Genomic DNA, 12291 nt, shown 5'->3' on the forward strand with positions numbered 1-12291 from the left:
TATATACATGAAATATATATATTCATATATATATATGAATATATATATTTCATATATATATATATATATATATATATATATATATATATGAAGAAGATTATAAATTTCTTTAAAAATTCGTTTTATAAATACTCTTTCTTAAAACCTGTCTATTTCATTTAAAGGAAGCTATTTGGTGTTTGCGTCCATTTATGAATATTGTTAAAAAAAATCACTTGGGCGAGATTTTAGCTGGAATCGGTAGTTATGTCTCAAATATACTATTCCATTTTTTTAGTGTTGCTTCTTCGAGAGTACGTAGAATTTTCCGGAATAAATGGTAGTTGTATTTGCTGATATTAAGTGGTGATTTTTATTATATTTTTTTCGGTTTATTTGTTATTGCTATCAAACAGCTGTCGAGGAAGAGAGTTGTAAACGAAATCCTATTATTGTACTATAGTTAAAAATAAGGTATTCGTAAGTTGTACTTCGTTATAGTTGGTCTTAAAATTAGCAAATTTAGTACGTCATTGTAAAGCAGTCACAGATTCGTAATCATTTCTGAGGGTTTCGCAATAATGGCTGATGACTTAGATGTTGAAGCTATGCTTGAAGCCCCGTTTAGGAAAGGTGAGAAAATTAATGAAAGAGGTAAAGGAAACTATTCAGACAAGGAAAATCAAGATAATACTATCAGCAGTTCTTCTGGTAGTAGCGGCAGTAGTAGGAGGAGGAGAAATCGAAGTAGAGATAGGAGTCGAAGTCCAAGCAATAGAAGAAGTGGTAGTGGAAGTGGGAGGAGTCAAAGCCGTTCTAGAGGCAGGGAACGAGGACGTAAGAGTCGTAGTAAGAGCCGCAGTCGTAGCCGAGATCGTCGAAGACATAGCCCTCCTGCCCGCGGAAGAGAAAGAGAAAGGGAGAGAGAAAGAGAGAGAAGGTCCAGGAGTCATGATCGCAAACGGTATGTTAAAGAAAAAAAGCGATTTCAATCCCCGTCGCCTCCAAGGCGTGATAGAAGACATCACACTAGATCCCGAAGTCCACCACCAATTCCTCCTACCCGATTATCACCACCCATTACATTGCCTGGTCGTTCAACACGATCTCATACAACTGACCTTACTCCAGAAGAAAGAGATCAGAGGACTGTATTTTGCATGCAGCTGTCGCAGCAGGTTCGAGCCCATGACCTAAGAGAATTCTTTTCTTCAGTTTGTGAAGTTCGTGATGTACAGATTATAATGGATGCTAAGACGAGACGCTCAAAGGGCATTGCGTATGTTGAACTCTCCAGTGCCCAGTCTGTTAGTTTGGCACTTGGTTTGAGTGGGCAAAAGTTAAAAGGAGCACCAATAATAATTCAGCCAACACAAGCAGAGAAAAATAGAGTTGCAGCAAATTCTGCAAATCTCCAGAAAGGTAATACAGGATCTATGAAATTGTATGTTGGTTCCTTACATTTCAATGTTACAGAAGATATGCTTAAGGGGATTTTTGAGCCATTTGGAAAAATTGATAAAATTGAGCTAAATAGAGATCCAACAACTGGAAGATCACAAGGCTATGGATTTATCACATTCCATGATGCTGATGATGCAAAACAGGCTCTGGAACATATGAATGGATTTGAGTTAGCAGGAAGAGCAATGAAAGTTGCTCATGTTACAGAAAGAACTGATACCTCTCAAGGACCTTCATTCTTGGATAGTGATGAATTAGATCGCAGAGGAATGGATCTTGGAGCTACTGGAAGACTGCAATTAATGGCCAAATTAGCTGAAGGTACTGGACTTCAGTTACCCCAAGCTGCTGTTAATGCTTTACAAAGAGCAGCAGCTGGTGGAAACATCGCAGGACAACAGAGTGTTGTTCCCCCTATTGCAACACAATGTTTTATGCTGTCTAACATGTTTGATCCTTCCAGTGAGAACAAACAGGATTGGGATTTAGAAATTCAGGGTGATGTCATTGAAGAATGCAGGAAACATGGTGGAGCACTTCATGTGTTTGTTGATAAAGTGTCACCTCAAGGAAATGTATATGTTAAGTGTCCTAGCATTGCAGCAGCAGTAGCATCAGTAAATGCCCTTCATGGTCGATGGTTTGCAGGAAGAATGATCACTGCAGCCTATGTACCTGTAGTAAACTACCACACATTTTTCCCAGATGCGGCCAATGCACGTGTATGTTTATAGACAAACTTATCAAACATCAAGAGTTAACTTTTTTATGTGTACATATGTCATCACTCTCAGCTCATAAATAGCTTATAGTATATGGCAATTTATAATGGCCATATTTCATAATAAGCTTGTATTTGCAAGGTATTGTTGCTTAAAATATAATAGTGCATATATATAAATGGCTGCTTCATTTAATGTTTGGGTAAGTAATAATTTTTGAAAATTTTGTAAACCATTTGTAATTTGTTTTGCCAGTGATGTTGGTTCTAAGCTGTTGTAGTCTTTACAAATTGAGTCATGAGAAAAGCAGTAATGTATTTACTTGTATTTTACATTTTTCTCATTATATATATCTGATGAGAAATATTAAAATATGTGATAGATTCTGAGATGCTTTTTTTTTTCTATCTTAACATACATTTCACCTTTCCTACCTAATTTGTTCTTTTGTTTTTTTTTAGGGGAGGACTGGAATTTTGATTTGTCTTATTCCTATATTTTGACAGTAGTATGTTAACTTATGGCTGAATTTTGTAAGTAAATATATATTTAGTAACTTTGAACAAATTTTGGGTAGGTTGAATCTGCAGCCTGTCTTAACATCACATCTAAAACTGTCATTTAATTTGTAGCCTGTCTAACATCTGGCATGTTATTCTGAAATGCAATGAATGTATTCATAAATTTAGAATAAAGTATTTTATCAGTTGGTTTTTTCGAGGAAGATGGCTAGAATACCAGGCAGGAGACAGGTTGAAGATTATTAATAACCCAAAATTTCAAAGTATATTGATCTTAAGGAGATTAATTGGGAATTCTCTTAAAATCAGAGTTGGACTGTAGTACTTCTGAAATATGAACTCGGTTAAAATATTTGGTTATTATCTAGAATAGGCAGTTCCTAGTAGTAGGCTGACTAGTCGATGTGATTTTTGTACCCATCAGTTAAAATTGGGTATGGGAATTGATATGAGTAGGGTTGCTTGTCCTAGAATAAACCCAAATATTTTTATTTAGTTAACATTGCACTGTGTGGCAGTAACATTTTTCAGTTGCAGTACTACATTTCTGATAATACTTAAGTGATTTATTCTTTAAATTTCATTTCAGAATTATCATTTGGCTGCTCTTAAATCATTTTATTAATGTGTTAAGTGCTTTACTGATATCTCTGGGTAAATTTCATGACATCTCTGGTATTTAATCTCTGCTTTGTGTTATACATAAAATTACTGGAAAGGATAAAGAAAAGCCTGTAAATGAATCTTTATTTTGAGTTTTGCTTAGCATTAATTAAACATTTTTGAAATGTTAACTGCAATTAAACGTTTTCGCAAGCACTTTTTGTAGGGGGGGGGGGATTGAATGTATACTACATACGGTCTTTCATTTATATAAATGAAACTGGAGTATTGTTTTACGGCGACATTTTTGGGCGTTTTGCAAATGCATATCGCTGATTAGATTTTGTCCTTATGTCCTTATTCAGTTTGTGAGAATTTAGTATGGAATTTTTACTAAAATCTGTTTCATCTTCATGTGATTTAAGGACCATTTTTAGTAGCAGAATAAGGGTGTGTGTGTGTGTGTTGGGGGGGGGGGAATGATTAACAGCTCCACACTACATATAGCAGTGATAAATTAGCCACAGTAGATAATCCAGAATTGGTTGTAGGTTATTATTATTTTATAGTAAAGGTAGAAAAATATATATTACAGGTATTTTCAGATTTCTTTAGGTCCCTTGAATGGTGACCCTTATATCTGTCATTTGCTATGTTTAATATAAATTTCATTGCAAATAACGTATTTTTTTATGTGAATTCCACCCACCAAGGGCTCAATATTCTATTATCCTTATATCACCTGCATCAGTGTATAGAATCTTATAATGTAATGCATAGATTTGTATCCAGGTACTAGAAATAAACATTAAACAAATTTTATTTATGAATTCTAGACTCTTATCAGATTTAGAAACAAATTATTTATTTACAAATAAATCATGAACAACTTGCTTATCATAACTTTGTGTAAACTCATTCTCACTTTAAATGTGTTATTGTAGATCTGAAGATGAATGACATTGGCTATAAATCAGCTCTAGAATGAACAAACTAGTAACAGTGACAATGGCATATTTACATAAAAGCAAATTGTCTCTAACCACACATAACATCCTTTATTCCTGATTTCTATGATGAAGGAATGTTTCCTGAAGTTAGACATTTTCATGCTACTTTAAGAAGTAGAGAAAGCTTGTTTCATGCCTTCAAGTAGGGAAACATCGTGATCACATATTATTGCCTTTCTTTGCATGGAGCAAGATGTATTAAACTTGACTTGAAATGATATTCAGGTCTTGAATTCTTTAATTTTCAGTTTAGCTGTTTATTCGGATGTACTAAAATAATAGTGCTTGGATAGGCTTATGTGTTCGTCCGACATGTTATGATAGGTTTCACGGTATAAAAGAACACAGACAGATGGTTAAGCAAATAACTATTTATTAACTTACAAGCTAATAAAAACTAATGTACCACTGATTGAAACACTTAACTTATTAAATTCACAATTTCCCCCAGATATATCCCAGCTATTTAAATTCACAGTACAGGCAGGTTATTTTACATGGAAAGGGAAAATATACAAACAGTTAGATGGGACAGCTATGGGTTCACCTCTTTCTCCCCCCTTAGCCAACTTCTACATAGAACATCTGGAAAAATTAGCTATCAACACAGTCACTCTCACACCTAGCCTCTGGCTATGCTATGTTGACGATGTGTTTGCCATTTGGCCACATGGCCCAGACACATTGAATACATTTTTAGCGCACCTAAATAGCCAGCATCCTAAAATCCACTTTACAATGGAACTAGAAGCCAATGACTGCCTGCCTTTCTTGAACACACTGATCACACGTCTTCCAGAAGGTACCTTATCATTTTCTGTTTACAGAAAACCCACACATACAGGGAGATACTTACACAAACAATCACACCATCACCCTTCTCAACAATATGGTATCTTAAAAACACTAACCCATAGAGCTAGAGCAATCTGTTCCAATGACAGTGCTCTCACTGCTGAACTTTCTCACCTACGTCAAACCTTCTTAAACAATGGTTATAATCCCCGTAAAATAGATAACATGCTAAATGCTACCCATAAATCCCCTCTATCTACCACAGAAGACTACAACAAAACAATCACCATCCCATACATTAAAGGCACATCTGAAAAGATATCTAGGGTGCTTAACAAACACCAGTTACGCACAGTATTTAAACCTTATAAAAAATTAGCAACTCTCATCCGTTCACCCAAGGACAAATGCACTCCTTTATCACATCCTGGTGTCTATGAAGTGCCCTGTTCTTGCCATCAAGCCTACTACGGACAGACAGGAAGAAATGTGGACATCTGCCTCAGTGAACACAAAAAATATATCCGACACTTTCGCTATGGTAAGTCGGGTCTGGCAGGCCTTGCTCTGGATACCCCTGCACACAAGATCAATTGGAAAGAAACAAAAGTAATGCACAGAAGCTTCTACAAGTCAGAGAGGTTGTTCCTGGAATCAACAGAAGCTTTGAAACATACCCCAAACCTTAACAAGTATGGCTGTATAAATCTACCAAAGATTTGGGAGACAGTCATCCTAAGACCAAATTAATATTTATTACTTTTATTTTTTATCGTTTGGACTACTATTTCCAAACATGGAATTTTTTTTTTTTTTTTTTTTTTTTTTTTTTTTTTTTTTTTAACCTAGATGGTGCCATATTAGGACTTTAGTCGTGTGTTGCACGCTGCAATCACTTATACTGTCCCAACTGTTACACCGGATTGTGGTTGTCTTGCCTTTGTAACAAACTTTGTGTTGCGTGCTCTGAAGATGCTGGATATAAGACCAGCGAAATATTAGCTTTTAAGTTAATAAATAGTTATTTGCTTAACCATCTGTGTTCTTTTATACCGTGAAACCTATCTTCACACAGAATAATCCAGTCATTAATTTTAAATTTCAAAAATCTAAGAATATTGCTTTTGAAGACATTTCTGTGCATGTAATTTAATGTTCCAGTCGGTAACATTCTTCCTTCTATCCTCAGAAAAGTAAACCAAAAGAGAGAGAGATACAGCAATTCCTCGATTAGTGCATTTTTTTTCGATACCCAAATTCGATTAGTGTGCCTATATACATCTTAAAAAATAAATTTTATAGATTTTAAAAATTTTTGATCTACATTTTTTATGGCTAACTGTTTTAAAAAATCGCTCACCAGGATGAAATAAATTAGTTACCGATTTGAAACATTTTACAAAGTTATTTTTTAATGGCATACTACACTATTTCCATGTACACTGTTCCAAATTTACCGCCAAGATTTATGTCATCTGCTTTACATAGCATTTTGCTAATCATATCTCGTGCAATTGTTTTCCTTACTTTTTTATTTTAAATTATTTTCTAACCTTTAATCATGAGTAAAAGAATTAGAGAGACTTCTTTTTACATAGATTGAAGATTGTAACCAAAAACAGATCCTGCTAAATACTGGCCTTATTAAATCAAAAGCATTTGTCTCTTTGTAACCTGGAAAGAAAGGGCTATCAATGATGTAAAAGAAGAAGAATTCCACGCTAGTGCTGGGTGATTTGAGCATTTCAAAAACAGAAATAGTCTACATAATGTTCTAATCACAGGTGAAGCTGCAATTGCAGATAAGGAAATATCCAGAGATTTTGAAGAAAACTCTGTAAGAAGGGGACTATTGTGATCAACAAATATTTTATGTCAATGAAACCAGCCTTTTTTTGGAAGTGAATGCCTTCCAAGACTTTTGTAGCCAAATCAGAAAAATCTCAGCCTGGTTATAAAGTCGCAAAGTCAAATGAAATTACTGCTAGCAATATGCGAGCCATTTGGAAGCACATTCTTCCACATTGTGCAAATGATTTTAGAGGCTTTTCAAATGAATCTAAGTTAATTAAATCTCATTCTGAAAAGTTTAGTGATTCCTACCTGCTAAATTTAGATGTGCAGCAGGAAGATCCTGAAGAATATGAAGAAAATTTAATCACTGACAATCCCAAAGAGGTTTCACAGAAACAATTTGAAAATAGTTTTCATACAATCAAAGTTTTTAAGCAGCAATGCTTAGAGACCGACCCTGGTGAAGAGAGAACAACTAAAATTTGCAGAAGAGGCAATAGGGCCATACCATCAGTTGTATGAAAAAAAAGAAAACAGAATGCCTGCCAAACTACGTTAGCTCAATTCTCTTTTAAGAAGCAGAATAATAAATTTATGTTCTGAATATGGTTTTCCTTTAACTAGGCCCTGAGACATACCCTAATTCTTTTATAAAATAAACTTAAGGGTCAAAAAATAAGTCTGAGGAATGAATTATACATTTTCCCATAGGTTACTATATTCGATTAGTGCATTTTTGATTAATGCACCTGTTTTAAAGAATGCATTAGGCACATTAATTTAGGGATTGCTGTAACTTCTTTCTTGCTCAGCAAAATTAAAATATATGAATATCACTTATGTGGTCACATTCCAAAAAAAAAAAAAAAAATCTTTGTTCTAGACATTCATTACAATTAATCTTCTATAAATGATTCATTTCATTTCACATTATGCGAATAAAAAACTGTTTCCATATTAGCAAATACTGGGAAATTTTAACACTCTAATTTACAGTAAATACCTTCCTGTTAGGATATTTCAAAAAAGAAAGAAAGGGCTTTCTTCTTAATCCTAGCAAATTTGCACAAGGTAGTTCCTTAATGAAAGTTTACTTGGAGTCCTTTTCACTTCTGGCATCTCTCTCCAAATGTTTAAAATGTTGTTTTCTTTCTCCTTCACCATTGCTTTTGTGTCAACCATAATGTCTCTTTTCTTTGTACCTCTCCAGCCACATAACTCTTGACAAATCAAATTTTCTACTCATGTAAACAGGTTCTAAGCAAAATGTGTATCTTATAACGCATTATCCACTTACACTCTCTCTCACTCACTGTATTTCTGAATAAAGAAAAGAGCAAATTAACTCAATAGCAGAATATATATAAATTTTATATTCCCTTGTTTTCTATAATACAGTTGTTTTCATCTGTCTATTCTAAAACTTAATTTTCCTGGATACATATATATAGGAAACCATTACAAAAATTGAACTTCGTATAAACAGGTTCAGAAATTGAACTTTCCACTAAAATAAAAAATAAGACAAAAGCAGTTGAATACTATGAGAAATTTACAATAAAATATTCTCAGTGTAAATTTTTCTAAAGAGGAATGTTAAAAAGAAATTTACACTGAGAATATTTTATTGTAAATTTCTCATAGTATTCAACTGCTTTTGTCTTATTTTTTATTTTAGTGTTAATCTACACAAAAATTATTATTGTAAATGTATTTGAATATATTTGTATTAGTACCATGGTTTGGTTAAGGTTAAATAATCCAGAAACTACTATAGAGGACTAAACAGAACTTTTTCAAGCTACTTCAGGGCCTCCAATAAGCAGAGCAGTGTTCCCACACTATCCATGATGGGTTGTAAACTTATAGCACATTAGTGCCAAGAGTTAGATAACCTGGAAATCCCGTAGAGAATGATTGCAGGACTTTTGACTAGAAAATATCCCAGTTCAATGAGAATATCAAGTGGTGTCACACTGGCTGATGAAAATCAACCACTACTTTCATTAATTCCATTTTGCAGTAGGACTCTTCCTGTAGGGTGGACAGCACAGCAGCTTTTTTATGCTGCCAGCCAAGCATGCAGGTGATTGTATATTACCAGCAACTGAAAATACACTTTTCATTGAGACTAGAATCATTTTCTTTTTCTGAAATTCATATGGAATTTTCCATCCATGACAATGATATTTGATAGGATGAATGGAGTTTATGTTACCATCCACAGGCATATAGCACCATCTTTCCACTCAAATATGTCAATATTTATGCTTATCACACTTTCATTACCATCTTGCATAAGTATCTCGCATACATAGTTTTCGTACCCTCTTAAAAAAAAAAAAAAACTCTACAGATCATGCCTATCCATTTTCACTCAAAACTAACATTGTTAGTTTTGAGTGAATAATATTTTAAATATTGTGCTTATATTTATGGTGGTATATCAAAAGTCTCCCTAAAAATGCATGGTGCTGTCCAGAAAATGATATTCCGGGTAATTGAAGAGAGGAGGCATAAGGCAGAAAATGTCCACGAACTGGCTATCACTTTCTACTTTTCCCTAAGACATAAGCACACATGGAATTGCCAGTTGTGACAGTATGTGGTTCAATATGTGGGTCGACCTGGTTGGCCAAGTAGCATATCTGCTCTCCAACCAAAAGGCTGTGGGTTCAAATCCTGCTGTGGGCATGGATGTTTGTGATTGTCTGTGAAAATACTAGTGGTGGCGGTAGATGGTGTTGGTGTAGATTATGAAAGTAGAACGGTTCGTTGTAGTTGGATTGAGTGGTGGAGATGGAGTTTTGTGGAGTAGGTCCCCCTCCCTCGATGAGTCTTTGGACTCCCTGAAGGTGTCATATAATAATAATAGACCTACTGAAATTGGTCAAATGAATGGGTGGTACAAGTAGCACTGTGGGAATAATCTTGAATAAATCATGCTTCACATACTGTATGAATGGAGTGAAGTAACAGATTTTTATGGAGAGACTGTGGCTATTCAACAAAAATAATCATTTATGACTAAAATTGACAAAGGAAGGCAAGCATTAGACTTTACAGAAATTGGAAAAAGTTGTACAGGCGATCATAGTTTGTTATTTCATATTGGTAGGGTATAGTGATAACAATATAAATAGTATAAGTTGGGGATGGTGGAATGATGGTCTAGGGCAGTGGTGGTGAACCTTTTTATATGCACGTGCCAAAAATTTACAAATTGAGTTGCTGATGTGCCAGGCAAATTTTAATAGGGGAAAAATTAATAGAAAATTAATCTCACTTAATTTATTTATTTGTAAATTTATAATGTATATATTTATTTATAATATTTTATAAATTATTTATAATTTTATAAATATTTTATTTTATTTATAATATTTATTTATATATAAATTTTATAATATTATTCAGTGTAAAATTGATTATTGTATTATTAAATTGATTTTAATGATGTTGGTTTGAAAAAAAAATGGTAGTGAGAAAAGTATTTATTCATTGTAACTCGCCATCGAAGTTAGCTGAGTAAGGGAAGCAGCAGCAGGATGTCAACTTGTCGGCGAAATGCTTACCATATTTACTCGAAAATAACTCTCCCTCGTGTATAACTGGCATTCCTGATTTTACTTTACGAAAAGATGTTAAAAAGTGTTGCATATGCCTCGCACATGAAAAATGTTTAAATGTGTTCACGTTGAGGCGATAATAACTCTCCCTGTGGTTAACAACACCCTCCCCCCCCAACAGCCATTATATTTGCAGATGCAAGAAAAACAAGTAGTTTTATTGTATCCCTGATTAAGGTATGGAGGTTTTGCAGTCTGTGTAATATATTTCTCAACAAATAGTGCAATTACAGACAGCTGGGATAAAAACGACGCTAACTAATGAATCACGTGTCTCCCCTCTCACAGAAACTATGCTGTATAGACTCAAGCAAAACCATATGTTGCACCGGAAACACAGTATCTAACTAAAAATTCTTGTCCAATTTTTCAATTATATGAAATAAGTGTTTGTTTTATAGCATTTGAAATTCTTGATGTCATTATGACAGATCACAAGGCTAACTTCAAATAAAATTCTACCACGAATTGAAATATGGCATTTAATGCACGTGTGAGATCCTGTGCCAGCTCAAACGCAAACAAGCAGCAATAAAATTCAACCAAAGGTTGAAACTTTGTGTGAGTTGAGCCCACCGATAAAGAGAAGTTCTGTCAGAACGATAAATGACACCCCCTGTCGTGAATGTGTTAAAACTAAGAAATATATAGTGAATATTGTTATGACAGTTTCACATCTTATGGAATTCAGTTGAAGAGAATTAGCATTTCAACTCAGCAATTGTAGGTTGTCTTTGGGTCGCACGACCTTTTGTTAATACCGCACCAATCATATGCATGTCTTCATAGCTGCTCTCTGGTGTAAAACAAAATTTAACTTGTACGTATTGTAACAATTAAAAAAAAAAGTTGAATAATTTATAAGCATATAAAAGATATCACCTGTAAATCGTTGACATGCCAGCAAAATTCTCGGATGTGCCACCTCTGGCACGCGTGCCATAGGTTCGCCATCTATGGTCTAGGTGTCTTTTCCTGGCACTCCATAATTCCCTTAATATGAATAGAACATAGACTGAATATTGTTGACAGCATTCAATGGAGTGAACATGTTCACAGAGATTTTATGTGGTTACCACCCACTAAAGGTTGTTACTAAACCTATAGTACATTTGTAACTTGGATGGGCTGAAGATTTTTTTTAATTTTGTTTTTTGTAATTTTTTAAAATTTATTCTGGCAACCCTGCTCTAGAGACCAAACAGAACTTTTTCATTCACTTTAGGCCTCCAGTAAGTGGGGTTGTTGTTCACACCGGGTGATGAAATTCATCTTTCACATGTCATCTACGAAAATTAGTATAAGAATGTGATGATAGTTACTTTTAATGGATTGGTCCCTCTCATTATGCTCATGGAAGGACCCTCTGCAAGCAAATGTGATAGAACTGTACGAACTCGACATGCTCACTCATGATAGGATATTGACTCAATTTCTGGAACATTGTGATGCTGCTGTTTCAACTTACTTGACTATTCTGAGAGATCATGGCTGTGTATGTGCTATTAAGTTTGCTATCTAACATATTGGCCATGTGAATGTCCCATTTTAGGGTCAGTTGTCTGTCATAGCTATTTAACTTGGTTTCTTAGAAACCTGATTGCTATTTATGATTGATTAGGTGGTTAATCCTGTTTGCATTGTCTGCCATAGCTGTGTTTCCATCTGGTTTGAACACATTGAGCAGCTGAAAAGGAAAACCCTAGTTTCCAGGAGCAAAATTCTTTCTACCTCTTTTAGAGACCGGCTAACTCACCTTCATTTGAAAATGCTG

At 34.4% G+C, this 12291-nt stretch overlaps 1 pseudogene across 9 annotated transcripts in view; it reads left to right on the top strand.

The window, feature by feature from the left end:
• Window positions 1–315: 315 nt before the first annotated feature.
• LOC150094752 (RNA-binding protein 39 pseudogene) overlaps window positions 316–12291 on the top strand; it is a 73593-nt pseudogene continuing 61617 nt past the window's right edge. For all 9 annotated transcript variants that reach the window (XR_016550136.1, XR_016550138.1, XR_016550135.1 and 6 more), the window contains exons 1-2: window positions 316–2367; window positions 2627–2698. The product of XR_016550136.1 is annotated as an RNA-binding protein 39 pseudogene, transcript variant X3 (transcript). The remainder of the gene's footprint in view (window positions 2368–2626; window positions 2699–12291) is intronic.

This window comes from Typopeltis vanoorti, chromosome 21, assembly GCF_054136105.1.
Source record: "Typopeltis vanoorti isolate ZY-2024b chromosome 21, IOZ_Tvanoo_1.0, whole genome shotgun sequence".
Taxonomy (NCBI): Eukaryota; Metazoa; Arthropoda; class Arachnida; order Uropygi; family Thelyphonidae; genus Typopeltis; species Typopeltis vanoorti.